The 27692-nt window shown below is 35.8% G+C and overlaps 32 pseudogenes; all 32 read right to left on the bottom strand.

Moving 5' to 3' along the window:
• Positions 1-504: 504 nt before the first annotated feature.
• On the bottom strand, positions 505-623 carry LOC145645068 (5S ribosomal RNA; annotated as a pseudogene).
• Positions 624-1417: 794 nt separating this feature from the next.
• LOC145645067 (5S ribosomal RNA) lies at positions 1418-1536 on the bottom strand (annotated as a pseudogene).
• A 792-nt stretch (positions 1537-2328) lies between these two features.
• Positions 2329-2447, bottom strand: LOC145644899 (5S ribosomal RNA; annotated as a pseudogene).
• A 791-nt stretch (positions 2448-3238) lies between these two features.
• LOC145644510 (5S ribosomal RNA) lies at positions 3239-3357 on the bottom strand (annotated as a pseudogene).
• Positions 3358-4150: 793 nt separating this feature from the next.
• On the bottom strand, positions 4151-4269 carry LOC145644509 (5S ribosomal RNA; annotated as a pseudogene).
• A 792-nt stretch (positions 4270-5061) lies between these two features.
• LOC145644508 (5S ribosomal RNA) lies at positions 5062-5180 on the bottom strand (annotated as a pseudogene).
• A 793-nt stretch (positions 5181-5973) lies between these two features.
• Positions 5974-6092, bottom strand: LOC145644507 (5S ribosomal RNA; annotated as a pseudogene).
• Positions 6093-6884: 792 nt separating this feature from the next.
• Positions 6885-7003, bottom strand: LOC145644506 (5S ribosomal RNA; annotated as a pseudogene).
• A 792-nt stretch (positions 7004-7795) lies between these two features.
• On the bottom strand, positions 7796-7914 carry LOC145644898 (5S ribosomal RNA; annotated as a pseudogene).
• A 678-nt stretch (positions 7915-8592) lies between these two features.
• On the bottom strand, positions 8593-8711 carry LOC145644505 (5S ribosomal RNA; annotated as a pseudogene).
• A 791-nt stretch (positions 8712-9502) lies between these two features.
• On the bottom strand, positions 9503-9621 carry LOC145644503 (5S ribosomal RNA; annotated as a pseudogene).
• Positions 9622-10414: 793 nt separating this feature from the next.
• Positions 10415-10533, bottom strand: LOC145644502 (5S ribosomal RNA; annotated as a pseudogene).
• Positions 10534-11104: 571 nt separating this feature from the next.
• Positions 11105-11223, bottom strand: LOC145644501 (5S ribosomal RNA; annotated as a pseudogene).
• A 792-nt stretch (positions 11224-12015) lies between these two features.
• LOC145644897 (5S ribosomal RNA) lies at positions 12016-12134 on the bottom strand (annotated as a pseudogene).
• A 789-nt stretch (positions 12135-12923) lies between these two features.
• Positions 12924-13042, bottom strand: LOC145644500 (5S ribosomal RNA; annotated as a pseudogene).
• Positions 13043-13394: 352 nt separating this feature from the next.
• Positions 13395-13513, bottom strand: LOC145644896 (5S ribosomal RNA; annotated as a pseudogene).
• A 789-nt stretch (positions 13514-14302) lies between these two features.
• Positions 14303-14421, bottom strand: LOC145644499 (5S ribosomal RNA; annotated as a pseudogene).
• A 791-nt stretch (positions 14422-15212) lies between these two features.
• On the bottom strand, positions 15213-15331 carry LOC145644498 (5S ribosomal RNA; annotated as a pseudogene).
• Positions 15332-16123: 792 nt separating this feature from the next.
• On the bottom strand, positions 16124-16242 carry LOC145644895 (5S ribosomal RNA; annotated as a pseudogene).
• A 791-nt stretch (positions 16243-17033) lies between these two features.
• Positions 17034-17152, bottom strand: LOC145644497 (5S ribosomal RNA; annotated as a pseudogene).
• A 571-nt stretch (positions 17153-17723) lies between these two features.
• LOC145644496 (5S ribosomal RNA) lies at positions 17724-17842 on the bottom strand (annotated as a pseudogene).
• A 792-nt stretch (positions 17843-18634) lies between these two features.
• On the bottom strand, positions 18635-18753 carry LOC145644894 (5S ribosomal RNA; annotated as a pseudogene).
• Positions 18754-19430: 677 nt separating this feature from the next.
• LOC145644556 (5S ribosomal RNA) lies at positions 19431-19549 on the bottom strand (annotated as a pseudogene).
• A 791-nt stretch (positions 19550-20340) lies between these two features.
• On the bottom strand, positions 20341-20459 carry LOC145644495 (5S ribosomal RNA; annotated as a pseudogene).
• Positions 20460-21252: 793 nt separating this feature from the next.
• Positions 21253-21371, bottom strand: LOC145644494 (5S ribosomal RNA; annotated as a pseudogene).
• Positions 21372-22052: 681 nt separating this feature from the next.
• LOC145644492 (5S ribosomal RNA) lies at positions 22053-22171 on the bottom strand (annotated as a pseudogene).
• A 791-nt stretch (positions 22172-22962) lies between these two features.
• On the bottom strand, positions 22963-23081 carry LOC145644491 (5S ribosomal RNA; annotated as a pseudogene).
• Positions 23082-23874: 793 nt separating this feature from the next.
• Positions 23875-23993, bottom strand: LOC145644490 (5S ribosomal RNA; annotated as a pseudogene).
• Positions 23994-24564: 571 nt separating this feature from the next.
• LOC145644489 (5S ribosomal RNA) lies at positions 24565-24683 on the bottom strand (annotated as a pseudogene).
• Positions 24684-25475: 792 nt separating this feature from the next.
• On the bottom strand, positions 25476-25594 carry LOC145644893 (5S ribosomal RNA; annotated as a pseudogene).
• Positions 25595-26272: 678 nt separating this feature from the next.
• On the bottom strand, positions 26273-26391 carry LOC145644488 (5S ribosomal RNA; annotated as a pseudogene).
• A 793-nt stretch (positions 26392-27184) lies between these two features.
• LOC145644487 (5S ribosomal RNA) lies at positions 27185-27303 on the bottom strand (annotated as a pseudogene).
• Positions 27304-27692: the final 389 nt, after the last annotated feature.

Raw genomic sequence — 27692 nt, 5'->3', positions numbered from 1 at the left:
TTATTCACTGCACTTCAAATTTGAACATGATAGCTTGAACATAAATTAAAAGGATGCAATAAAATCTTACAGCACCTGCTATTCCCTGGTACTAAAAGATTTCTATTTAATCTGTACACTTCACATACAAGCATGTCAGTTGCAGATTAAATTAAAGTGATGCAACAAAAACTTACAGCATCTGCTATTCCCAGGTGCTAACAGATAGTTTTTTTTAATTAATCACTGCACTTCACATCCTAGCATGTCATCTTAAAAGTAAATTAAAGTGATGCAAGAGAAGCTTACAGCATCTCGTAGTCCAAGCTGCTAACAGATAGTTTTTTGATGAATCACTGCACTTCACATTCAGGCATGTGAATTGGAGAGTAAATGAAAGTGATGCAAAAAAAACTTATAGCATCTGCTATTCCCATGTGCTAACAGATAGTTTTTTTTTTATTAATCACTGCACTTCACATTTGAGCATGTCAGCTTGAAAGTAAATTAAAGTGATGCAAGAAAAGCTTACAGCACCTAGTATTCCTAGGTAGGGTCCCACCTCAGTACTATCCAGGCCCAAAGTTGTTCAGCTTCCAAGGTCAGATGAGATTGGACGTTCTCAAGCTGGTGTGGCCGTAAGCCTTAAACACTTACTCAAATTGCCTAATCATAGCAAATATGATCAAAGACCAATCTGACAATTTTTTTTTATTAATCCCTGCACTTGACATTCTAGAATGTTATCTTGAAAGTAAATTAAATGATGCAATAAAAGCTTACAACATCTGGTATACGGAGGCACTAACAGACAGTTTTTTTATTAATCACTGCACTTCACATTCAAGCATGTCAGTTGGAGAGTAAATGAAAGTGATGCAATAAAAACTTACAGCATCTGCTATTCCCAGGTGCTAGCAGATAGTTTGATTTAATTATTCACTGCACTTCAAATTTGAACATGATAGCTTGAACATAAATTAAAGGGATGCAATAAAATCTTACAGGACCTGCTATTCCCTGGTACTAAAAGATTTCTATTTAATCTGTACACTTCACATACAAGCATGTCAGTTGCAGATTAAATTAAAGTGATGCAACAAAAACTTACAGCATCTGCTATTCCCAGGTGCTAACAGATAGTTTTTTTAATTAATCACTGCAATTCACATCCTAGCATGTCATCTTAAAAGTAAATTAAAGTGATGCAAGAGAAGCTTACAGCATCTCGTAGTCCAAGCTGCTAACAGATAGTTTTTTGATGAATCACTGCACTTCACATTCAGGCATGTGAATTGGAGAGTAAATGAAAGTGATGCAAAAAAAACTTATAGCATCTGCTATTCCCATGTGCTAACAGATAGTTTTTTTTTTATTAATCACTGCACTTCACATTTGAGCATGTCAGCTTGAAAGTAAATTAAAGTGATGCAAGAAAAGCTTACAGCACCTAGTATTCCTAGGTAGGGTCCCACCTCAGTACTATCCAGGCCCAAAGTTGTTCAGCTTCCAAGGTCAGATGAGATTGGACGTTCTCAAGCTGGTGTGGCCGTAAGCCTTAAACACTTACTCAAATTGCCTAATCATAGCAAATATGATCAAAGACCAATCTGACAATTTTTTTTTATTAATCCCTGCACTTGACATTCTAGAATGTTATCTTGAAAGTAAATTAAATGATGCAATAAAAGCTTACAACATCTGGTATACGGAGGCACTAACAGACAGTTTTTTTATTAATCACTGCACTTCACATTCAAGCATGTCAGTTGGAGAGTAAATGAAAGTGATGCAATAAAAACTTACAGCATCTGCTATTCCCAGGTGCTAGCAGATAGTTTGATTTAATTATTCACTGCACTTCAAATTTGAACATGATAGCTTGAACATAAATTAAAGGGATGCAATAAAATCTTACAGCACCTGCTATTCCCTGGTACTAAAAGATTTCTATTTAATCTGTACACTTCACATACAAGCATGTCATTTGCAGATTAAATTAAAGTGATGCAACAAAAACTTACAGCATCTGCTATTCCCAGGTGCTAACAGATAGTTTTTTTAATTAATCACTGCAATTCACATCCTAGCATGTCATCTTAAAAGTAAATTAAAGTGATGCAAGAGAAGCTTACAGCATCTCGTAGTCCAAGCTGCTAACAGATAGTTTTTTGATGAATCACTGCACTTCACATTCAGGCATGTGAGTTGGAGAGTAAATGAAAGTGATGCAAAAAAAACTTATAGCATCTGCTATTCCCATGTGCTAACAGATAGTTCTTTTTATTAATCACTGCACTTCACATTTGAGCATGTCAGCTTGAAAGTAAATTAAAGTGATGCAAGAAAAGCTTACAGCACCTGGTATTCCTAGGTTGGGTCCCACCTCAGTACTATCCAGGCCCAAAGTTGTTCAGCTTCCAAGATCAGATGAGATTGGACGTTCTCAAGCTGGTGTGGCCGTAAGCCTTAAACACTTACTCAAATTGCCTAATCATAGCAAATATGATCAAAGACCAATCTGACAATTTTTTTTATTAATCCCTGCACTTGACATTCTAGAATGTTATCTTGAAAGTAAATTAAATGATGCAATAAAAGCTTACAACATCTGGTATACGGGGGCACTAACAGACAGTTTTTTTATTAATCACTGCACTTCACATTCAAGCATGTCAGTTGGAGAGTAAATTAAAGTGATGCAATAAAAACTTACAGCATCTGCTATTCCCAGGTGCTAGCAGATAGTTTGATTTAATTATTCACTGCACTTCAAATTTGAACATGATAGCTTGAACATAAATTAAAGGGATGCAATAAAATCTTACAGCACCTGCTATTCCCTGGTACTAAAAGATTTCTATTTAATCTGTACACTTCACATACAAGCATGTCAGTTGCAGATTAAATTAAAGTGATGCAACAAAAACTTACAGCATCTGCTATTCCCAGGTGCTAACAGATAGTTTTTTTAATTAATCACTGCAATTCACATCCTAGCATGTCATCTTAAAAGTAAATTAAAGTGATGCAAGAGAATCTTACAGCATCTCGTAGTCCAAGCTTCTAACAGATAGTTTTTTGATGAATCACTGCACTTCACATTCAGGCATGTGAGTTGGAGAGTAAATGAAAGTGATGCAAAAAAAACTTATAGCATCTGCTATTCCCATGTGCTAACAGATAGTTTTTTTTATTAATCACTGCACTTCACATTTGAGCATGTCAGCTTGAAAGTAAATTAAAGTGATGCAAGAAAAGCTTACAGCACCTGGTATTCCTAGGTAGGGTCCCACCTCAGTACTATCCAGGCCCAAAGTTGTTCAGCTTCCAAGGTCAGATGAGATTGGACGTTCTCAAGCTGGTGTGGCCGTAAGCCTTAAACACTTACTCAAATTGCCTAATCATAGCAAATATGATCAAAGACCAATCTGACAATTTTTTTTATTAATCCCTGCACTTGACATTCTAGAATGTTATCTTGAAAGTAAATTAAATGATGCAATAAAAGCTTACAACATCTGGTATACGGAGGCACTAACAGACAGTTTTTTTATTAATCACTGCACTTCACATTCAAGCATGTCAGTTGGAGAGTAAATGAAAGTGATGCAATAAAAACTTACAGCATCTGCTATTCCCAGGTGCTAGCAGATAGTTTGATTTAATTATTCACTGCACTTCAAATTTGAACATGATAGCTTGAACATAAATTAAAGGGATGCAATAAAATCTTACAGCACCTGCTATTCCCTGGTACTAAAAGATTTCTATTTAATCTGTACACTTCACATACAAGCATGTCAGTTGCAGATTAAATTAAAGTGATGCAACAAAAACTTACAGCATCTGCTATTCCCAGGTGCTAACAGATAGTTTTTTTTAATTAATCACTGCACTTCACATCCTAGCATGTCATCTTAAAAGTAAATTAAAGTGATGCAAGAGAAGCTTACAGCATCTCGTAGTCCAAGCTGCTAACAGATAGTTTTTTGATGAATCACTGCACTTCACATTCAGGCATGTGAGTTGGAGAGTAAATGAAAGTGATGCAAAAAAAACTTACAGCATCTGCTATTCCCATGTGCTAACAGATAGTTTTTTTTTATTAATCACTGCACTTCACATTTGAGCATGTCAGCTTGAAAGTAAATTAAAGTGATGCAAGAAAAGCTTACAGCACCTGGTATTCCTAGGTAGGGTCCCACCTCAGTACTATCCAGGCCCAAAGTTGTTCAGCTTCCAAGGTCAGATGAGATTGGACGTTCTCAAGCTGGTGTGGCCGTAAGCCTTAAACACTTACTCAAATTGCCTAATCATAGCAAATATGATCAAAGACCAATCTGACAATTTTTTTTTATTAATCCCTGCACTTGACATTCTAGAATGTTATCTTGAAAGTAAATTAAATGATGCAATAAAAGCTTACAACATCTGGTATATGGAGGCACTAACAGACAGTTTTTTTATTAATCACTGCACTTCACATTCAAGCATGTCAGTTGGAGAGTAAATTAAAGTGATGCAATAAAAACTTACAGCATCTGCTATTCCCAGGTGCTAGCAGATAGTTTGATTTAATTATTCACTGCACTTCAAATTTGAACATGATAGCTTGAACATAAATTAAAGGGATGCAATAAAATCTTACAGCACCTGCTATTCCCTGGTACTAAAAGATTTCTATTTAATTTGTACACTTCACATTCAAGCATGTCAGTTGCAGATTAAATTAAAGTGATGCAACAAAAACTTACAGCATCTGCTATTCCCAGGTGCTAACAGATAGTTTTTTTAATTAATCACTGCACTTCACATCCTAGCATGTCATCTTAAAAGTAAATTAAAGTGATGCAAGAGAATCTTACAGCATCTCGTAGTCCAAGCTTCTAACAGATAGTTTTTTGATGAATCACTGCACTTCACATTCAGGCATGTGAGTTGGAGAGTAAATGAAAGTGATGCAAAAAAAACTTATAGTATCTGCTATTCCCATGTGCTAACAGATAGTTTTTTTTATTAATCACTGCACTTCACATTTGAGCATGTCAGCTTGAAAGTAAATTAAAGTGATGCAAGAAAAGCTTACAGCACCTGGTATTCCTAGGTAGGGTCCCACCTCAGTACTATCCAGGCCCAAAGTTGTTCAGCTTCCAAGGTCAGATGAGATTGGACGTTCTCAAGCTGGTGTGGCCGTAAGCCTTAAACACTTACTCAAATTGCCTAATCATAGCAAATATGATCAAAGACCAATCTGACAATTTTTTTTATTAATCCCTGCACTTGACATTCTAGAATGTTATCTTGAAAGTAAATTAAATGATGCAATAAAAGCTTACAACATCTGGTATACGGAGGCACTAACAGACAGTTTTTTTATTAATCACTGCACTTCACATTCAAGCATGTCAGTTGGAGAGTAAATGAAAGTGATGCAATAAAAACTTACAGCATCTGCTATTCCCAGGTGCTAGCAGATAGTTTGATTTAATTATTCACTGCACTTCAAATTTGAACATGATAGCTTGAACATAAATTAAAGGGATGCAATAAAATCTTACGGCACCTGCTATTCCCTGGTACTAAAAGATTTCTATTTAATCTGTACACTTCACATACAAGCATGTCAGTTGCAGATTAAATTAAAGTGATGCAACAAAAACTTACAGCATCTGCTATTCCCAGGTGCTAACAGATAGTTTTTTTTAATTAATCACTGCACTTCACATCCTAGCATGTCATCTTAAAAGTAAATTAAAGTGATGCAAGAGAAGCTTACAGCATCTCGTAGTCCAAGCTGCTAACAGATAGTTTTTTGATGAATCACTGCACTTCACATTCAGGCATGTGAGTTGGAGAGTAAATGAAAGTGATGCAAAAAAAACTTACAGCATCTGCTATTCCCATGTGCTAACAGATAGTTTTTTTTTATTAATCACTGCACTTCACATTTGAGCATGTCAGCTTGAAAGTAAATTAAAGTGATGCAAGAAAAGCTTACAGCACCTGGTATTCCTAGGTAGGGTCCCACCTCAGTACTATCCAGGCCCAAAGTTGTTCAGCTTCCAAGGTCAGATGAGATTGGACGTTCTCAAGCTGGTGTGGCCGTAAGCCTTAAACACTTACTCAAATTGCCTAATCATAGCAAATATGATCAAAGACCAATCTGACAATTTTTTTTTATTAATCCCTGCACTTGACATTCTAGAATGTTATCTTGAAAGTAAATTAAATGATGCAATAAAAGCTTACAACATCTGGTATATGGAGGCACTAACAGACAGTTTTTTTATTAATCACTGCACTTCACATTCAAGCATGTCAGTTGGAGAGTAAATTAAAGTGATGCAATAAAAACTTACAGCATCTGCTATTCCCAGGTGCTAGCAGATAGTTTGATTTAATTATTCACTGCACTTCAAATTTGAACATGATAGCTTGAACATAAATTAAAGGGATGCAATAAAATCTTACAGCACCTGCTATTCCCTGGTACTAAAAGATTTCTATTTAATTTGTACACTTCACATTCAAGCATGTCAGTTGCAGATTAAATTAAAGTGATGCAACAAAAACTTACAGCATCTGCTATTCCCAGGTGCTAACAGATAGTTTTTTTAATTAATCACTGCACTTCACATCCTAGCATGTCATCTTAAAAGTAAATTAAAGTGATGCAAGAGAATCTTACAGCATCTCGTAGTCCAAGCTTCTAACAGATAGTTTTTTGATGAATCACTGCACTTCACATTCAGGCATGTGAGTTGGAGAGTAAATGAAAGTGATGCAAAAAAAACTTATAGTATCTGCTATTCCCATGTGCTAACAGATAGTTTTTTTTATTAATCACTGCACTTCACATTTGAGCATGTCAGCTTGAAAGTAAATTAAAGTGATGCAAGAAAAGCTTACAGCACCTGGTATTCCTAGGTAGGGTCCCACCTCAGTACTATCCAGGCCCAAAGTTGTTCAGCTTCCAAGGTCAGATGAGATTGGACGTTCTCAAGCTGGTGTGGCCGTAAGCCTTAAACACTTACTCAAATTGCCTAATCATAGCAAATATGATCAAAGACCAATCTGACAATTTTTTTTATTAATCCCTGCACTTGACATTCTAGAATGTTATCTTGAAAGTAAATTAAATGATGCAATAAAAGCTTACAACATCTGGTATACGGAGGCACTAACAGACAGTTTTTTTATTAATCACTGCACTTCACATTCAAGCATGTCAGTTGGAGAGTAAATGAAAGTGATGCAATAAAAACTTACAGCATCTGCTATTCCCAGGTGCTAGCAGATAGTTTGATTTAATTATTCACTGCACTTCAAATTTGAACATGATAGCTTGAACATAAATTAAAGGGATGCAATAAAATCTTACAGCACCTGCTATTCCCTGGTACTAAAAGATTTCTATTTAATCTGTACACTTCACATACAAGCATGTCAGTTGCAGATTAAATTAAAGTGATGCAACAAAAACTTACAGCATCTGCTATTCCCAGGTGCTAACAGATAGTTTTTTTTAATTAATCACTGCACTTCACATCCTAGCATGTCATCTTAAAAGTAAATTAAAGTGATGCAAGAGAATCTTACAGCATCTCGTAGTCCAAGCTTCTAACAGATAGTTTTTTGATGAATCACTGCACTTCACATTCAGGCATGTGAGTTGGAGAGTAAATTAAAGTGATGCAAAAAAAACTTATAGCATCTGCTATTCCCATGTGCTAACAGATAGTTCTTTTTATTAATCACTGCACTTCACATTTGAGCATGTCAGCTTGAAAGTAAATTAAAGTGATGCAAGAAAAGCTTACAGCACCTGGTATTCCTAGGTTGGGTCCCACCTCAGTACTATCCAGGCCCAAAGTTGTTCAGCTTCCAAGATCAGATGAGATTGGACGTTCTCAAGCTGGTGTGGCCGTAAGCCTTAAACACTTACTCAAATTGCCTAATCATAGCAAATATGATCAAAGACCAATCTGACAATTTTTTTTATTAATCCCTGCACTTGACATTCTAGAATGTTATCTTGAAAGTAAATTAAATGATGCAATAAAAGCTTACAACATCTGGTATACGGGGGCACTAACAGAGTTTTTTTATTAATCACTGCACTTCACATTCAAGCATGTCAGTTGGAGAGTAAATTAAAGTGATGCAATAAAAACTTACAGCATCTGCTATTCCCAGGTTCTAGCAGATAGTTTGATTTAATTATTCACTGCACTTCAAATTTGAACATGATAGCTTGAACATAAATTAAAGGGATGCAATAAAATCTTACAGCACCTGCTATTCCCTGGTACTAAAAGATTTCTATTTAATTTGTACACTTCACATTCAAGCATGTCAGTTGCAGATTAAATTAAAGTGATGCAACAAAAACTTACAGCATCTCGTAGTCCAAGCTTCTAACAGATAGTTTTTTGATGAATCACTGCACTTCACATTCAGGCATGTGAGTTGGAGAGTAAATGAAAGTGATGCAAAAAAAACTTATAGTATCTGCTATTCCCATGTGCTAACAGATAGTTTTTTTTATTAATCACTGCACTTCACATTTGAGCATGTCAGCTTGAAAGTAAATTAAAGTGATGCAAGAAAAGCTTACAGCACCTGGTATTCCTAGGTAGGGTCCCACCTCAGTACTATCCAGGCCCAAAGTTGTTCAGCTTCCAAGGTCAGATGAGATTGGACGTTCTCAAGCTGGTGTGGCCGTAAGCCTTAAACACTTACTCAAATTGCCTAATCATAGCAAATATGATCAAAGACCAATCTGACAATTTTTTTTATTAATCCCTGCACTTGACATTCTAGAATGTTATCTTGAAAGTAAATTAAATGATGCAATAAAAGCTTACAACATCTGGTATACGGGGGCACTAACAGACAGTTTTTTTATTAATCACTGCACTTCACATTCAAGCATGTCAGTTGGAGAGTAAATTAAAGTGATGCAATAAAAACTTACAGCATCTGCTATTCCCAGGTGCTAGCAGATAGTTTGATTTAATTATTCACTGCACTTCAAATTTGAACATGATAGCTTGAACATAAATTAAAGGGATGCAATAAAATCTTACAGCACCTGCTATTCCCTGGTACTCAAAGATTTCTATTTAATTTGTACACTTCACATTCAAGCATGTCAGTTGCAGATTAAATTAAAGTGATGCAACAAAAACTTACAGCATCTGCTATTCCCAGGTGCTAACAGATAGTTTTTTTAATTAATCACTGCACTTCACATCCTAGCATGTCATCTTAAAAGTAAATTAAAGTGATGCAAGAGAAGCTTACAGCATCTCGTAGTCCAAGCTGCTAACAGATAGTTTTTTGATGAATCACTGCACTTCACATTCAGGCATGTGAATAGGAGAGTAAATGAAAGTGATGCAAAAAAACCTTATAGCATCTGCTATTCCCATGTGCTAACAGATAGTTCTTTTTATTAATCACTGCACTTCACATTTGAGCATGTCAGCTTGAAAGTAAATTAAAGTGATGCAAGAAAAGCTTACAGCACCTGGTATTCCTAGGTAGGGTCCCACCTCAGTACTATCCAGGCCCAAAGTTGTTCAGCTTCCAAGGTCAGATGAGATTGGACGTTCTCAAGCTGGTGTGGCCGTAAGCCTTAAACACTTACTCAAATTGCCTAATCATAGCAAATATGATCAAAGACCAATCTGACAATTTTTTTTATTAATCCCTGCACTTGACATTCTAGAATGTTATCTTGAAAGTAAATTAAATGATGCAATAAAAGCTTACAACATCTGGTATACGGAGGCACTAACAGACAGTTTTTTGATGAATCACTGCACTTCACATTCAAGCATGTCAGTTGGAGAGTAAATGAAAGTGATGCAATAAAAACTTACAGCATCTGCTATTCCCAGGTGCTAGCAGATAGTTTGATTTAATTATTCACTGCACTTCAAATTTGAACATGATAGCTTGAACATAAATTAAAGGGATGCAATAAAATCTTACAGCACCTGCTATTCCCTGGTACTAAAAGATTTCTATTTAATCTGTACACTTCACATACAAGCATGTCAGTTGAAGATTAAATTAAAGTGATGCAACAAAAACTTACAGCATCTGCTATTCCCAGGTGCTAACAGATAGTTTTTTTTAATTAATCACTGCACTTCACATCCTAGCATGTCATCTTAAAAGTAAATTAAAGTGATGCAAGAGAAGCTTACAGCATCTCGTAGTCCAAGCTGCTAACAGATAGTTTTTTGATGAATCACTGCACTTCACATTCAGGCATGTGAGTTGGAGAGTAAATTAAAGTGATGCAAAAAAAACTTACAGCATCTGCTATTCCCATGTGCTAACAGAGAGTTTTTTTTTATTAATCACTGCACTTCACATTTGAGCATGTCAGCTTGAAAGTAAATTAAAGTGATGCAAGAAAAGCTTACAGCACCTGGTATTCCTAGGTAGGGTCCCACCTCAGTACTATCCAGGCCCAAAGTTGTTCAGCTTCCAAGGTCAGATGAGATTGGACGTTCTCAAGCTGGTGTGGCCGTAAGCCTTAAACACTTACTCAAATTGCCTAATCATAGCAAATATGATCAAAGACCAATCTGACAATTTTTTTTTATTAATCCCTGCACTTGACATTCTAGAATGTTATCTTGAAAGTAAATTAAATGATGCAATAAAAGCTTACAACATCTGGTATACGGAGGCACTAACAGACAGTTTTTTTATTAATCACTGCACTTCACATTCAAGCATGTCAGTTGGAGAGTAAATTAAAGTGATGCAATAAAAACTTACAGCATCTGCTATTCCCAGGTGCTAGCAGATAGTTTGATTTAATTATTCACTGCACTTCAAATTTGAACATGATAGCTTGAACATAAATTAAAGGGATGCAATAAAATCTTACAGCACCTGCTATTCCCTGGTACTAAAAGATTTCTATTTAATTTGTACACTTCACATTCAAGCATGTCAGTTGCAGATTAAATTAAAGTGATGCAACAAAAACTTACAGCATCTGCTATTCCCAGGTGCTAACAGATAGTTTTTTTTATTAATCACTGCACTTCACATTTGAGCATGTCAGCTTGAAAGTAAATTAAAGTGATGCAAGAAAAGCTTACAGCACCTGGTATTCCTAGGTAGGGTCCCACCTCAGTACTATCCAGGCCCAAAGTTGTTCAGCTTCCAAGGTCAGATGAGATTGGACGTTCTCAAGCTGGTGTGGCCGTAAGCCTTAAACACTTACTCAAATTGCCTAATCATAGCAAATATGATCAAAGACCAATCTGACAATTTTTTTTATTAATCCCTGCACTTGACATTCTAGAATGTTATCTTGAAAGTAAATTAAATGATGCAATAAAAGCTTACAACATCTGGTATACGGAGGCACTAACAGACAGTTTTTTTATTAATCACTGCACTTCACATTCAAGCATGTCAGTTGGAGAGTAAATGAAAGTGATGCAATAAAAACTTACAGCATCTGCTATTCCCAGGTGCTAGCAGATAGTTTGATTTAATTATTCACTGCACTTCAAATTTGAACATGATAGCTTGAACATAAATTAAAGGGATGCAATAAAATCTTACAGCACCTGCTATTCCCTGGTACTAAAAGATTTCTATTTAATCTGTACACTTCACATACAAGCATGTCAGTTGCAGATTAAATTAAAGTGATGCAACAAAAACTTACAGCATCTGCTATTCCCAGGTGCTAACAGATAGTTTTTTTTAATTAATCACTGCACTTCACATCCTAGCATGTCATCTTAAAAGTAAATTAAAGTGATGCAAGAGAAGCTTACAGCATCTTGTAGTCCAAGCTGCTAACAGATAGTTTTTTGATGAATCACTGCACTTCACATTCAGGCATGTGAGTTGGAGAGTAAATTAAAGTGATGCAAAAAAAACTTACAGCATCTGTTATTCCCATGTGCTAACAGATAGTTTTTTTTTATTAATCACTGCACTTCACATTTGAGCATGTCAGCTGAAAGTAAATTAAAGTGATGCAAGAAAAGCTTACAGCACCTGGTATTCCTAGGTTGGGTCCCACCTCAGTACTATCCAGGCCCAAAGTTGTTCAGCTTCCAAGATCAGATGAGATTGGACGTTCTCAAGCTGGTGTGGCCGTAAGCCTTAAACACTTACTCAAATTGCCTAATCATAGCAAATATGATCAAAGACCAATCTGACAATTTTTTTTATTAATCCCTGCACTTGACATTCTAGAATGTTATCTTGAAAGTAAATTAAATGATGCAATAAAAGCTTACAACATCTGGTATACGGGGGCACTAACAGAGTTTTTTTATTAATCACTGCACTTCACATTCAAGCATGTCAGTTGGAGAGTAAATTAAAGTGATGCAATAAAAACTTACAGCATCTGCTATTCCCAGGTTCTAGCAGATAGTTTGATTTAATTATTCACTGCACTTCAAATTTGAACATGATAGCTTGAACATAAATTAAAGGGATGCAATAAAATCTTACAGCACCTGCTATTCCCTGGTACTAAAAGATTTCTATTTAATTTGTACACTTCACATTCAAGCATGTCAGTTGCAGATTAAATTAAAGTGATGCAACAAAAACTTTCAGCATCTGCTATTCCCAGGTGCTAACAGATAGTTTTTTTAATTAATCACTGCACTTCACATCCTAGCATGTCATCTTAAAAGTAAATTAAAGTGATGCAAGAGAATCTTACAGCATCTCGTAGTCCAAGCTTCTAACAGATAGTTTTTTGATGAATCACTGCACTTCACATTCAGACATGTGAGTTGGAGAGTAAATGAAAGTGATGCAAAAAAAACTTATAGTATCTGCTATTCCCATGTGCTAACAGATAGTTTTTTTTATTAATCACTGCACTTCACATTTGAGCATGTCAGCTTGAAAGTAAATTAAAGTGATGCAAGAAAAGCTTACAGCACCTGGTATTCCTAGGTAGGGTCCCACCTCAGTACTATCCAGGCCCAAAGTTGTTCAGCTTCCAAGGTCAGATGAGATTGGACGTTCTCAAGCTGGTGTGGCCGTAAGCCTTAAACACTTACTCAAATTGCCTAATCATAGCAAATATGATCAAAGACCAATCTGACAATTTTTTTTATTAATCCCTGCACTTGACATTCTAGAATGTTATCTTGAAAGTAAATTAAATGATGCAATAAAAGCTTACAACATCTGGTATACGGAGGCACTAACAGACAGTTTTTTTATTAATCACTGCACTTCACATTCAGGCATGTGAGTTGGAGAGTAAATTAAAGTGATGCAAAAAAAACTTACAGCATCTGTTATTCCCATGTGCTAACAGATAGTTTTTTTTTATTAATCACTGCACTTCACATTTGAGCATGTCAGCTGAAAGTAAATTAAAGTGATGCAAGAAAAGCTTACAGCACCTGGTATTCCTAGGTTGGGTCCCACCTCAGTACTATCCAGGCCCAAAGTTGTTCAGCTTCCAAGATCAGATGAGATTGGACGTTCTCAAGCTGGTGTGGCCGTAAGCCTTAAACACTTACTCAAATTGCCTAATCATAGCAAATATGATCAAAGACCAATCTGACAATTTTTTTTATTAATCCCTGCACTTGACATTCTAGAATGTTATCTTGAAAGTAAATTAAATGATGCAATAAAAGCTTACAACATCTGGTATACGGGGGCACTAACAGAGTTTTTTTATTAATCACTGCACTTCACATTCAAGCATGTCAGTTGGAGAGTAAATTAAAGTGATGCAATAAAAACTTACAGCATCTGCTATTCCCAGGTTCTAGCAGATAGTTTGATTTAATTATTTACTGCACTTCAAATTTGAACATGATAGCTTGAACATAAATTAAAGGGATGCAATAAAATCTTACAGCACCTGCTATTCCCTGGTACTAAAAGATTTCTATTTAATTTGTACACTTCACATTCAAGCATGTCAGTTGCAGATTAAATTAAAGTGATGCAACAAAAACTTTCAGCATCTGCTATTCCCAGGTGCTAACAGATAGTTTTTTTAATTAATCACTGCACTTCACATCCTAGCATGTCATCTTAAAAGTAAATTAAAGTGATGCAAGAGAATCTTACAGCATCTCGTAGTCCAAGCTTCTAACAGATAGTTTTTTGATGAATCACTGCACTTCACATTCAGACATGTGAGTTGGAGAGTAAATGAAAGTGATGCAAAAAAAACTTATAGTATCTGCTATTCCCATGTGCTAACAGATAGTTTTTTTTATTAATCACTGCACTTCACATTTGAGCATGTCAGCTTGAAAGTAAATTAAAGTGATGCAAGAAAAGCTTACAGCACCTGGTATTCCTAGGTAGGGTCCCACCTCAGTACTATCCAGGCCCAAAGTTGTTCAGCTTCCAAGGTCAGATGAGATTGGACGTTCTCAAGCTGGTGTGGCCGTAAGCCTTAAACACTTACTCAAATTGCCTAATCATAGCAAATATGATCAAAGACCAATCTGACAATTTTTTTTATTAATCCCTGCACTTGACATTCTAGAATGTTATCTTGAAAGTAAATTAAATGATGCAATAAAAGCTTACAACATCTGGTATACGGAGGCACTAACAGACAGTTTTTTTATTAATCACTGCACTTCACATTCAAGCATGTCAGTTGGAGAGTAAATGAAAGTGATGCAATAAAAACTTACAGCATCTGCTATTCCCAGGTGCTAGCAGATAGTTTGATTTAATTATTCACTGCACTTCAAATTTGAACATGATAGCTTGAACATAAATTAAAGGGATGCAATAAAATCTTACAGCACCTGCTATTCCCTGGTACTAAAAGATTTCTATTTAATCTGTACACTTCACATACAAGCATGTCAGTTGCAGATTAAATTAAAGTGATGCAACAAAAACTTACAGCATCTGCTATTCCCAGGTGCTAACAGATAGTTTTTTTAATTAATCACTGCACTTCACATCCTAGCATGTCATCTTAAAAGTAAATTAAAGTGATGCAAGAGAATCTTACAGCATCTCGTAGTCCAAGCTTCTAACAGATAGTTTTTTGATGAATCACTGCACTTCACATTCAGGCATGTGAGTTGGAGAGTAAATGAAAGTGATGCAAAAAAAACTTATAGTATCTGCTATTCCCATGTGCTAACAGATAGTTTTTTTTATTAATCACTGCACTTCACATTTGAGCATGTCAGCTTGAAAGTAAATTAAAGTGATGCAAGAAAAGCTTACAGCACCTGGTATTCCTAGGTAGGGTCCCACCTCAGTACTATCCAGGCCCAAAGTTGTTCAGCTTCCAAGGTCAGATGAGATTGGACGTTCTCAAGCTGGTGTGGCCGTAAGCCTTAAACACTTACTCAAATTGCCTAATCATAGCAAATATGATCAAAGACCAATCTGACAATTTTTTTTATTAATCCCTGCACTTGACATTCTAGAATGTTATCTTGAAAGTAAATTAAATGATGCAATAAAAGCTTACAACATCTGGTATACGGAGGCACTAACAGACAGTTTTTTTATTAATCACTGCACTTCACATTCAAGCATGTCAGTTGGAGAGTAAATGAAAGTGATGCAATAAAAACTTACAGCATCTGCTATTCCCAGGTGCTAGCAGATAGTTTGATTTAATTATTCACTGCACTTCAAATTTGAACATGATAGCTTGAACATAAATTAAAGGGATGCAATAAAATCTTACAGCACCTGCTATTCCCTGGTACTAAAAGATTTCTATTTAATCTGTACACTTCACATACAAGCATGTCAGTTGCAGATTAAATTAAAGTGATGCAACAAAAACTTACAGCATCTGCTATTCCCAGGTGCTAACAGATAGTTTTTTTTAATTAATCACTGCACTTCACATCCTAGCATGTCATCTTAAAAGTAAATTAAAGTGATGCAAGAGAATCTTACAGCATCTCGTAGTCCAAGCTTCTAACAGATAGTTTTTTGATGAATCACTGCACTTCACATTCAGGCATGTGAGTTGGAGAGTAAATTAAAGTGATGCAAAAAAAACTTATAGCATCTGCTATTCCCATGTGCTAACAGATAGTTCTTTTTATTAATCACTGCACTTCACATTTGAGCATGTCAGCTTGAAAGTAAATTAAAGTGATGCAAGAAAAGCTTACAGCACCTGGTATTCCTAGGTTGGGTCCCACCTCAGTACTATCCAGGCCCAAAGTTGTTCAGCTTCCAAGATCAGATGAGATTGGACGTTCTCAAGCTGGTGTGGCCGTAAGCCTTAAACACTTACTCAAATTGCCTAATCATAGCAAATATGATCAAAGACCAATCTGACAATTTTTTTTATTAATCCCTGCACTTGACATTATAGAATGTTATCTTGAAAGTAAATTAAATGATGCAATAAAAGCTTACAACATCTGGTATACGGGGGCACTAACAGAGTTTTTTTATTAATCACTGCACTTCACATTCAAGCATGTCAGTTGGAGAGTAAATTAAAGTGATGCAATAAAAACTTACAGCATCTGCTATTCCCAGGTTCTAGCAGATAGTTTGATTTAATTATTCACTGCACTTCAAATTTGAACATGATAGCTTGAACATAAATTAAAGGGATGCAATAAAATCTTACAGCACCTGCTATTCCCTGGTACTAAAAGATTTCTATTTAATTTGTACACTTCACATTCAAGCATGTCAGTTGCAGATTAAATTAAAGTGATGCAACAAAAACTTACAGCATCTGCTATTCCCAGGTGCTAACAGATAGTTTTTTTTAATTAATCACTGCACTTCACATCCTAGCATGTCATCTTAAAAGTAAATTAAAGTGATGCAAGAGAAGCTTACAGCATCTCGTAGTCCAAGCTGCTAACAGATAGTTTTTTGATGAATCACTGCACTTCACATTCAGGCATGTGAGTTGGAGAGTAAATTAAAGTGATGCAAAAAAAACTTACAGCATCTGCTATTCCCATGTGCTAACAGAGAGTTTTTTTTTATTAATCACTGCACTTCACATTTGAGCATGTCAGCTTGAAAGTAAATTAAAGTGATGCAAGAAAAGCTTACAGCACCTGGTATTCCTAGGTAGGGTCCCACCTCAGTACTATCCAGGCCCAAAGTTGTTCAGCTTCCAAGGTCAGATGAGATTGGACGTTCTCAAGCTGGTGTGGCCGTAAGCCTTAAACACTTACTCAAATTGCCTAATCATAGCAAATATGATCAAAGACCAATCTGACAATTTTTTTTTATTAATCCCTGCACTTGACATTCTAGAATGTTATCTTGAAAGTAAATTAAATGATGCAATAAAAGCTTACAACATCTGGTATACGGAGGCACTAACAGACAGTTTTTTTATTAATCACTGCACTTCACATTCAAGCATGTCAGTTGGAGAGTAAATTAAAGTGATGCAATAAAAACTTACAGCATCTGCTATTCCCAGGTGCTAGCAGATAGTTTGATTTAATTATTCACTGCACTTCAAATTTGAACATGATAGCTTGAACATAAATTAAAGGGATGCAATAAAATCTTACAGCACCTGCTATTCCCTGGTACTAAAAGATTTCTATTTAATTTGTACACTTCACATTCAAGCATGTCAGTTGCAGATTAAATTAAAGTGATGCAACAAAAACTTACAGCATCTGCTATTCCCAGGTGCTAACAGATAGTTTTTTTTATTAATCACTGCACTTCACATTTGAGCATGTCAGCTTGAAAGTAAATTAAAGTGATGCAAGAAAAGCTTACAGCACCTGGTATTCCTAGGTAGGGTCCCACCTCAGTACTATCCAGGCCCAAAGTTGTTCAGCTTCCAAGGTCAGATGAGATTGGACGTTCTCAAGCTGGTGTGGCCGTAAGCCTTAAACACTTACTCAAATTGCCTAATCATAGCAAATATGATCAAAGACCAATCTGACAATTTTTTTTATTAATCCCTGCACTTGACATTCTAGAATGTTATCTTGAAAGTAAATTAAATGATGCAATAAAAGCTTACAACATCTGGTATACGGAGGCACTAACAGACAGTTTTTTTATTAATCACTGCACTTCACATTCAAGCATGTCAGTTGGAGAGTAAATGAAAGTGATGCAATAAAAACTTACAGCATCTGCTATTCCCAGGTGCTAGCAGATAGTTTGATTTAATTATTCACTGCACTTCAAATTTGAACATGATAGCTTGAACATAAATTAAAGGGATGCAATAAAATCTTACAGCACCTGCTATTCCCTGGTACTAAAAGATTTCTATTTAATCTGTACACTTCACATACAAGCATGTCAGTTGCAGATTAAATTAAAGTGATGCAACAAAAACTTACAGCATCTGCTATTCCCAGGTGCTAACAGATAGTTTTTTTTAATTAATCACTGCACTTCACATCCTAGCATGTCATCTTAAAAGTAAATTAAAGTGATGCAAGAGAAGCTTACAGCATCTTGTAGTCCAAGCTGCTAACAGATAGTTTTTTGATGAATCACTGCACTTCACATTCAGGCATGTGAGTTGGAGAGTAAATTAAAGTGATGCAAAAAAAACTTACAGCATCTGTTATTCCCATGTGCTAACAGATAGTTTTTTTTTATTAATCACTGCACTTCACATTTGAGCATGTCAGCTGAAAGTAAATTAAAGTGATGCAAGAAAAGCTTACAGCACCTGGTATTCCTAGGTTGGGTCCCACCTCAGTACTATCCAGGCCCAAAGTTGTTCAGCTTCCAAGATCAGATGAGATTGGACGTTCTCAAGCTGGTGTGGCCGTAAGCCTTAAACACTTACTCAAATTGCCTAATCATAGCAAATATGATCAAAGACCAATCTGACAATTTTTTTTATTAATCCCTGCACTTGACATTCTAGAATGTTATCTTGAAAGTAAATTAAATGATGCAATAAAAGCTTACAACATCTGGTATACGGGGGCACTAACAGAGTTTTTTTATTAATCACTGCACTTCACATTCAAGCATGTCAGTTGGAGAGTAAATTAAAGTGATGCAATAAAAACTTACAGCATCTGCTATTCCCAGGTTCTAGCAGATAGTTTGATTTAATTATTCACTGCACTTCAAATTTGAACATGATAGCTTGAACATAAATTAAAGGGATGCAATAAAATCTTACAGCACCTGCTATTCCCTGGTACTAAAAGATTTCTATTTAATTTGTACACTTCACATTCAAGCATGTCAGTTGCAGATTAAATTAAAGTGATGCAACAAAAACTTACAGCATCTCGTAGTCCAAGCTTCTAACAGATAGTTTTTTGATGAATCACTGCACTTCACATTCAGGCATGTGAGTTGGAGAGTAAATGAAAGTGATGCAAAAAAAACTTATAGTATCTGCTATTCCCATGTGCTAACAGATAGTTTTTTTATTAATCACTGCACTTCACATTTGAGCATGTCAGCTTGAAAGTAAATTAAAGTGATGCAAGAAAAGCTTACAGCACCAGGTATTCCTAGGTAGGGTCCCACCTCAGTACTATCCAGGCCCAAAGTTGTTCAGCTTCCAAGGTCAGATGAGATTGGACGTTCTCAAGCTGGTGTGGCCGTAAGCCTTAAACACTTACTCAAATTGCCTAATCATAGCAAATATGATCAAAGACCAATCTGACAATTTTTTTTATTAATCCCTGCACTTGACATTCTAGAATGTTATCTTGAAAGTAAATTAAATGATGCAATAAAAGCTTACAACATCTGGTATACGGGGGCACTAACAGACAGTTTTTTTATTAATCACTGCACTTCACATTCAAGCATGTCAGTTGGAGAGTAAATTAAAGTGATGCAATAAAAACTTACAGCATCTGCTATTCCCAGGTGCTAGCAGATAGTTTGATTTAATTATTCACTGCACTTCAAATTTGAACATGATAGCTTGAACATAAATTAAAGGGATGCAATAAAATCTTACAGCACCTGCTATTCCCTGGTACTCAAAGATTTCTATTTAATTTGTACACTTCACATTCAAGCAAGTCAGTTGCAGATTAAATTAAAGTGATGCAACAAAAACTTACAGCATCTGCTATTCCCAGGTGCTAACAGATAGTTTTTTTAATTAATCACTGCACTTCACATCCTAGCATGTCATCTTAAAAGTAAATTAAAGTGATGCAAGAGAAGCTTACAGCATCTCGTAGTCCAAGCTGCTAACAGATAGTTTTTTGATGAATCACTGCACTTCACATTCAGGCATGTGAATTGGAGAGTAAATGAAAGTGATGCAAAAAAACCTTATAGCATCTGCTATTCCCATGTGCTAACAGATAGTTCTTTTTATTAATCACTGCACTTCACATTTGAGCATGTCAGCTTGAAAGTAAATTAAAGTGATGCAAGAAAAGCTTACAGCACCTGGTATTCCTAGGTAGGGTCCCACCTCAGTACTATCCAGGCCCAAAGTTGTTCAGCTTCCAAGGTCAGATGAGATTGGACGTTCTCAAGCTGGTGTGGCCGTAAGCCTTAAACACTTACTCAAATTGCCTAATCATAGCAAATATGATCAAAGACCAATCTGACAATTTTTTTTATTAATCCCTGCACTTGACATTCTAGAATGTTATCTTGAAAGTAAATTAAATGATGCAATAAAAGCTTACAACATCTGGTATACGGAGGCACTAACAGACAGTTTTTTGATGAATCACTGCACTTCACATTCAAGCATGTCAGTTGGAGAGTAAATGAAAGTGATGCAATAAAAACTTACAGCATCTGCTATTCCCAGGTGCTAGCAGATAGTTTGATTTAATTATTCACTGCACTTCAAATTTGAACATGATAGCTTGAACATAAATTAAAGGGATGCAATAAAATCTTACAGCACCTGCTATTCCCTGGTACTAAAAGATTTCTATTTAATCTGTACACTTCACATACAAGCATGTCAGTTGAAGATTAAATTAAAGTGATGCAACAAAAATTTACAGCATCTGCTATTCCCAGGTGCTAACAGATAGTTTTTTTTAATTAATCACTGCACTTCACATCCTAGCATGTCATCTTAAAAGTAAATTAAAGTGATGCAAGAGAAGCTTACAGCATCTCGTAGTCCAAGCTGCTAACAGATAGTTTTTTGATGAATCACTGCACTTCACATTCAGGCATGTGAGTTGGAGAGTAAATTAAAGTGATGCAAAAAAAACTTACAGCATCTGCTATTCCCATGTGCTAACAGAGAGTTTTTTTTTATTAATCACTGCACTTCACATTTGAGCATGTCAGCTTGAAAGTAAATTAAAGTGATGCAAGAAAAGCTTACAGCACCTGGTATTCCTAGGTAGGGTCCCACCTCAGTACTATCCAGGCCCAAAGTTGTTCAGCTTCCAAGGTCAGATGAGATTGGACGTTCTCAAGCTGGTGTGGCCGTAAGCCTTAAACACTTACTCAAATTGCCTAATCATAGCAAATATGATCAAAGACCAATCTGACAATTTTTTTTTATTAATCCCTGCACTTGACATTCTAGAATGTTATCTTGAAAGTAAATTAAATGATGCAATAAAAGCTTACAACATCTGGTATACGGAGGCACTAACAGACAGTTTTTTTATTAATCACTGCACTTCACATTCAAGCATGTCAGTTGGAGAGTAAATTAAAGTGATGCAATAAAAACTTACAGCATCTGCTATTCCCAGGTGCTAGCAGATAGTTTGATTTAATTATTCACTGCACTTCAAATTTGAACATGATAGCTTGAACATAAATTAAAGGGATGCAATAAAATCTTACAGCACCTGCTATTCCCTGGTACTAAAAGATTTCTATTTAATTTGTACACTTCACATTCAAGCATGTCAGTTGCAGATTAAATTAAAGTGATGCAACAAAAACTTACAGCATCTCGTAGTCCAAGCTTCTAACAGATAGTTTTTTGATGAATCACTGCACTTCACATTCAGGCATGTGAGTTGGAGAGTAAATGAAAGTGATGCAAAAAAAACTTATAGTATCTGCTATTCCCATGTGCTAACAGATAGTTTTTTTTATTAATCACTGCACTTCACATTTGAGCATGTCAGCTTGAAAGTAAATTAAAGTGATGCAAGAAAAGCTTACAGCACCTGGTATTCCTAGGTAGGGTCCCACCTCAGTACTATCCAGGCCCAAAGTTGTTCAGCTTCCAAGGTCAGATGAGATTGGACGTTCTCAAGCTGGTGTGGCCGTAAGCCTTAAACACTTACTCAAATTGCCTAATCATAGCAAATATGATCAAAGACCAATCTGACAATTTTTTTTATTAATCCCTGCACTTGACATTCTAGAATGTTATCTTGAAAGTAAATTAAATGATGCAATAAAAGCTTACAACATCTGGTATACGGGGGCACTAACAGACAGTTTTTTTATTAATCACTGCACTTCACATTCAAGCATGTCAGTTGGAGAGTAAATTAAAGTGATGCAATAAAAACTTACAGCATCTGCTATTCCCAGGTGCTAGCAGATAGTTTGATTTAATTATTCACTGCACTTCAAATTTGAACATGATAGCTTGAACATAAATTAAAGGGATGCAATAAAATCTTACAGCACCTGCTATTCCCTGGTACTCAAAGATTTCTATTTAATTTGTACACTTCACATTCAAGCATGTCAGTTGCAGATTAAATTAAAGTGATGCAACAAAAACTTACAGCATCTGCTATTCCCAGGTGCTAACAGATAGTTTTTTTAATTAATCACTGCACTTCACATCCTAGCATGTCATCTTAAAAGTAAATTAAAGTGATGCAAGAGAAGCTTACAGCATCTCGTAGTCCAAGCTGCTAACAGATAGTTTTTTGATGAATCACTGCACTTCACATTCAGGCATGTGAATTGGAGAGTAAATGAAAGTGATGCAAAAAAACCTTATAGCATCTGCTATTCCCATGTGCTAACAGATAGTTCTTTTTATTAATCACTGCACTTCACATTTGAGCATGTCAGCTTGAAAGTAAATTAAAGTGATGCAAGAAAAGCTTACAGCACCTGGTATTCCTAGGTAGGGTCCCACCTCAGTACTATCCAGGCCCAAAGTTGTTCAGCTTCCAAGGTCAGATGAGATTGGACGTTCTCAAGCTGGTGTGGCCGTAAGCCTTAAACACTTACTCAAATTGCCTAATCATAGCAAATATGATCAAAGACCAATCTGACAATTTTTTTTATTAATCCCTGCACTTGACATTCTAGAATGTTATCTTGAAAGTAAATTAAATGATGCAATAAAAGCTTACAACATCTGGTATACGGAGGCACTAACAGACAGTTTTTTGATGAATCACTGCACTTCACATTCAAGCATGTCAGTTGGAGAGTAAATGAAAGTGATGCAATAAAAACTTACAGCATCTGCTATTCCCAGGTGCTAGCAGATAGTTTGATTTAATTATTCACTGCACTTCAAATTTGAACATGATAGCTTGAACATAAATTAAAGGGATGCAATAAAATCTTACAGCACCTGCTATTCCCTGGTACTAAAAGATTTCTATTTAATCTGTACACTTCACATACAAGCATGTCAGTTGAAGATTAAATTAAAGTGATGCAACAAAAACTTACAGCATCTGCTATTCCCAGGTGCTAACAGATAGTTTTTTTTAATTAATCACTGCACTTCACATCCTAGCATGTCATCTTAAAAGTAAATTAAAGTGATGCAAGAGAAGCTTACAGCATCTCGTAGTCCAAGCTGCTAACAGATAGTTTTTTGATGAATCACTGCACTTCACATTCAGGCATGTGAGTTGGAGAGTAAATTAAAGTGATGCAAAAAAAACTTACAGCATCTGCTATTCCCATGTGCTAACAGAGAGTTTTTTTTTATTAATCACTGCACTTCACATTTGAGCATGTCAGCTTGAAAGTAAATTAAAGTGATGCAAGAAAAGCTTACAGCACCTGGTATTCCTAGGTAGGGTCCCACCTCAGTACTATCCAGGCCCAAAGTTGTTCAGCTTCCAAGGTCAGATGAGATTGGACGTTCTCAAGCTGGTGTGGCCGTAAGCCTTAAACACTTACTCAAATTGCCTAATCATAGCAAATATGATCAAAGACCAATCTGACAATTTTTTTTTATTAATCCCTGCACTTGACATTCTAGAATGTTATCTTGAAAGTAAATTAAATGATGCAATAAAAGCTTACAACATCTGGTATACGGAGGCACTAACAGACAGTTTTTTTATTAATCACTGCACTTCACATTCAAGCATGTCAGTTGGAGAGTAAATTAAAGTGATGCAATAAAAACTTACAGCATCTGCTATTCCCAGGTGCTAGCAGATAGTTTGATTTAATTATTCACTGCACTTCAAATTTGAACATGATAGCTTGAACATAAATTAAAGGGATGCAATAAAATCTTACAGCACCTGCTATTCCCTGGTACTAAAAGATTTCTATTTAATTTGTACACTTCACATTCAAGCATGTCAGTTGCAGATTAAATTAAAGTGATGCAACAAAAACTTACAGCATCTGCTATTCCCAGGTGCTAACAGATAGTTTTTTTTATTAATCACTGCACTTCACATTTGAGCATGTCAGCTTGAAAGTAAATTAAAGTGATGCAAGAAAAGCTTACAGCACCTGGTATTCCTAGGTAGGGTCCCACCTCAGTACTATCCAGGCCCAAAGTTGTTCAGCTTCCAAGGTCAGATGAGATTGGACGTTCTCAAGCTGGTGTGGCCGTAAGCCTTAAACACTTACTCAAATTGCCTAATCATAGCAAATATGATCAAAGACCAATCTGACAATTTTTTTTATTAATCCCTGCACTTGACATTCTAGAATGTTATCTTGAAAGTAAATTAAATGATGCAATAAAAGCTTACAACATCTGGTATACGGAGGCACTAACAGACAGTTTTTTTATTAATCACTGCACTTCACATTCAAGCATGTCAGTTGGAGAGTAAATGAAAGTGATGCAATAAAAACTTACAGCATCTGCTATTCCCAGGTGCTAGCAGATAGTTTGATTTAATTATTCACTGAACTTCAAATTTGAACATGATAGCTTGAACATAAATTAAAGGGATGCAATAAAATCTTACAGCACCTGCTATTCCCTGGTACTAAAAGATTTCTATTTAATCTGTACACTTCACATACAAGCATGTCAGTTGCAGATTAAATTAAAGTGATGCAACAAAAACTTACAGCATCTGCTATTCCCAGGTGCTAACAGATAGTTTTTTTTAATTAATCACTGCACTTCACATCCTAGCATGTCATCTTAAAAGTAAATTAAAGTGATGCAAGAGAAGCTTACAGCATCTTGTAGTCCAAGCTGCTAACAGATAGTTTTTTGATGAATCACTGCACTTCACATTCAGGCATGTGAGTTGGAGAGTAAATTAAAGTGATGCAAAAAAAACTTACAGCATCTGTTATTCCCATGTGCTAACAGATAGTTTTTTTTTATTAATCACTGCACTTCACATTTGAGCATGTCAGCTGAAAGTAAATTAAAGTGATGCAAGAAAAGCTTACAGCACCTGGTATTCCTAGGTTGGGTCCCACCTCAGTACTATCCAGGCCCAAAGTTGTTCAGCTTCCAAGATCAGATGAGATTGGACGTTCTCAAGCTGGTGTGGCCGTAAGCCTTAAACACTTACTCAAATTGCCTAATCATAGCAAATATGATCAAAGACCAATCTGACAATTTTTTTTATTAATCCCTGCACTTGACATTCTAGAATGTTATCTTGAAAGTAAATTAAATGATGCAATAAAAGCTTACAACATCTGGTATACGGGGGCACTAACAGAGTTTTTTTATTAATCACTGCACTTCACATTCAAGCATGTCAGTTGGAGAGTAAATTAAAGTGATGCAATAAAAACTTACAGCATCTGCTATTCCCAGGTTCTAGCAGATAGTTTGATTTAATTATTCACTGCACTTCAAATTTGAACATGATAGCTTGAACATAAATTAAAGGGATGCAATAAAATCTTACAGCATCTGCTATTCCCTGGTACTAAAAGATTTCTATTTAATTTGTACACTTCACATTCAAGCATGTCAGTTGCAGATTAAATTAAAGTGATGCAACAAAAACTTACAGCATCTCGTAGTCCAAGCTTCTAACAGATAGTTTTTTGATGAATCACTGCACTTCACATTCAGGCATGTGAGTTGGAGAGTAAATGAAAGTGATGCAAAAAAAACTTATAGTATCTGCTATTCCCATGTGCTAACAGATAGTTTTTTTTATTAATCACTGCACTTCACATTTGAGCATGTCAGCTTGAAAGTAAATTAAAGTGATGCAAGAAAAGCTTACAGCACCTGGTATTCCTAGGTAGGGTCCCACCTCAGTACTATCCAGGCCCAAAGTTGTTCAGCTTCCAAGGTCAGATGAGATTGGACGTTCTCAAGCTGGTGTGGCCGTAAGCCTTAAACACTTACTCAAATTGCCTAATCATAGCAAATATGATCAAAGACCAATCTGACAATTTTTTTTATTAATCCCTGCACTTGACATTCTAGAATGTTATCTTGAAAGTAAATTAAATGATGCAATAAAAGCTTACAACATCTGGTATACGGGGGCACTAACAGACAGTTTTTTTATTAATCACTGCACTTCACATTCAAGCATGTCAGTTGGAGAGTAAATTAAAGTGATGCAATAAAAACTTACAGCATCTGCTATTCCCAGGTGCTAGCAGATAGTTTGATTTAATTATTCACTGCACTTCAAATTTGAACATGATAGCTTGAACATAAATTAAAGGGATGCAATAAAATCTTACAGCACCTGCTATTCCCTGGTACTAAAAGATTTCTATTTAATCTGTACACTTCACATACAAGCATGTCAGTTGAAGATTAAATTAAAGTGATGCAACAAAAATTTACAGCATCTGCTATTCCCAGGTGCTAACAGATAGTTTTTTTTAATTAATCACTGCACTTCACATCCTAGCATGTCATCTTAAAAGTAAATTAAAGTGATGCAAGAGAAGCTTACAGCATCTCGTAGTCCAAGCTGCTAACAGATAGTTTTTTGATGAATCACTGCACTTCACATTCAGGCATGTGAGTTGGAGAGTAAATTAAAGTGATGCAAAAAAAACTTACAGCATCTGCTATTCCCATGTGCTAACAGAGAGTTTTTTTTTATTAATCACTGCACTTCACATTTGAGCATGTCAGCTTGAAAGTAAATTAAAGTGATGCAAGAAAAGCTTACAGCACCTGGTATTCCTAGGTAGGGTCCCACCTCAGTACTATCCAGGCCCAAAGTTGTTCAGCTTCCAAGGTCAGATGAGATTGGACGTTCTCAAGCTGGTGTGGCCGTAAGCCTTAAACACTTACTCAAATTGCCTAATCATAGCAAATATGATCAAAGACCAATCTGACAATTTTTTTTTATTAATCCCTGCACTTGACATTCTAGAATGTTATCTTGAAAGTAAATTAAATGATGCAATAAAAGCTTACAACATCTGGTATACGGAGGCACTAACAGACAGTTTTTTTATTAATCACTGCACTTCACATTCAAGCATGTCAGTTGGAGAGTAAATTAAAGTGATGCAATAAAAACTTACAGCATCTGCTATTCCCAGGTGCTAGCAGATAGTTTGATTTAATTATTCACTGCACTTCAAATTTGAACATGATAGCTTGAACATAAATTAAAGGGATGCAATAAAATCTTACAGCACCTGCTATTCCCTGGTACTAAAAG

The sequence above is a fragment of the Electrophorus electricus genome, chromosome 13 (assembly GCF_041902795.1).
Source record: "Electrophorus electricus isolate QZ-2024a chromosome 13, ASM4190279v1, whole genome shotgun sequence".
NCBI lineage: Eukaryota > Metazoa > Chordata > Actinopteri > Gymnotiformes > Gymnotidae > Electrophorus > Electrophorus electricus.
The sequence above is the reverse complement of the archived record's forward strand: the minus strand, read 5'-3'. Positions and strand labels throughout refer to the sequence as shown.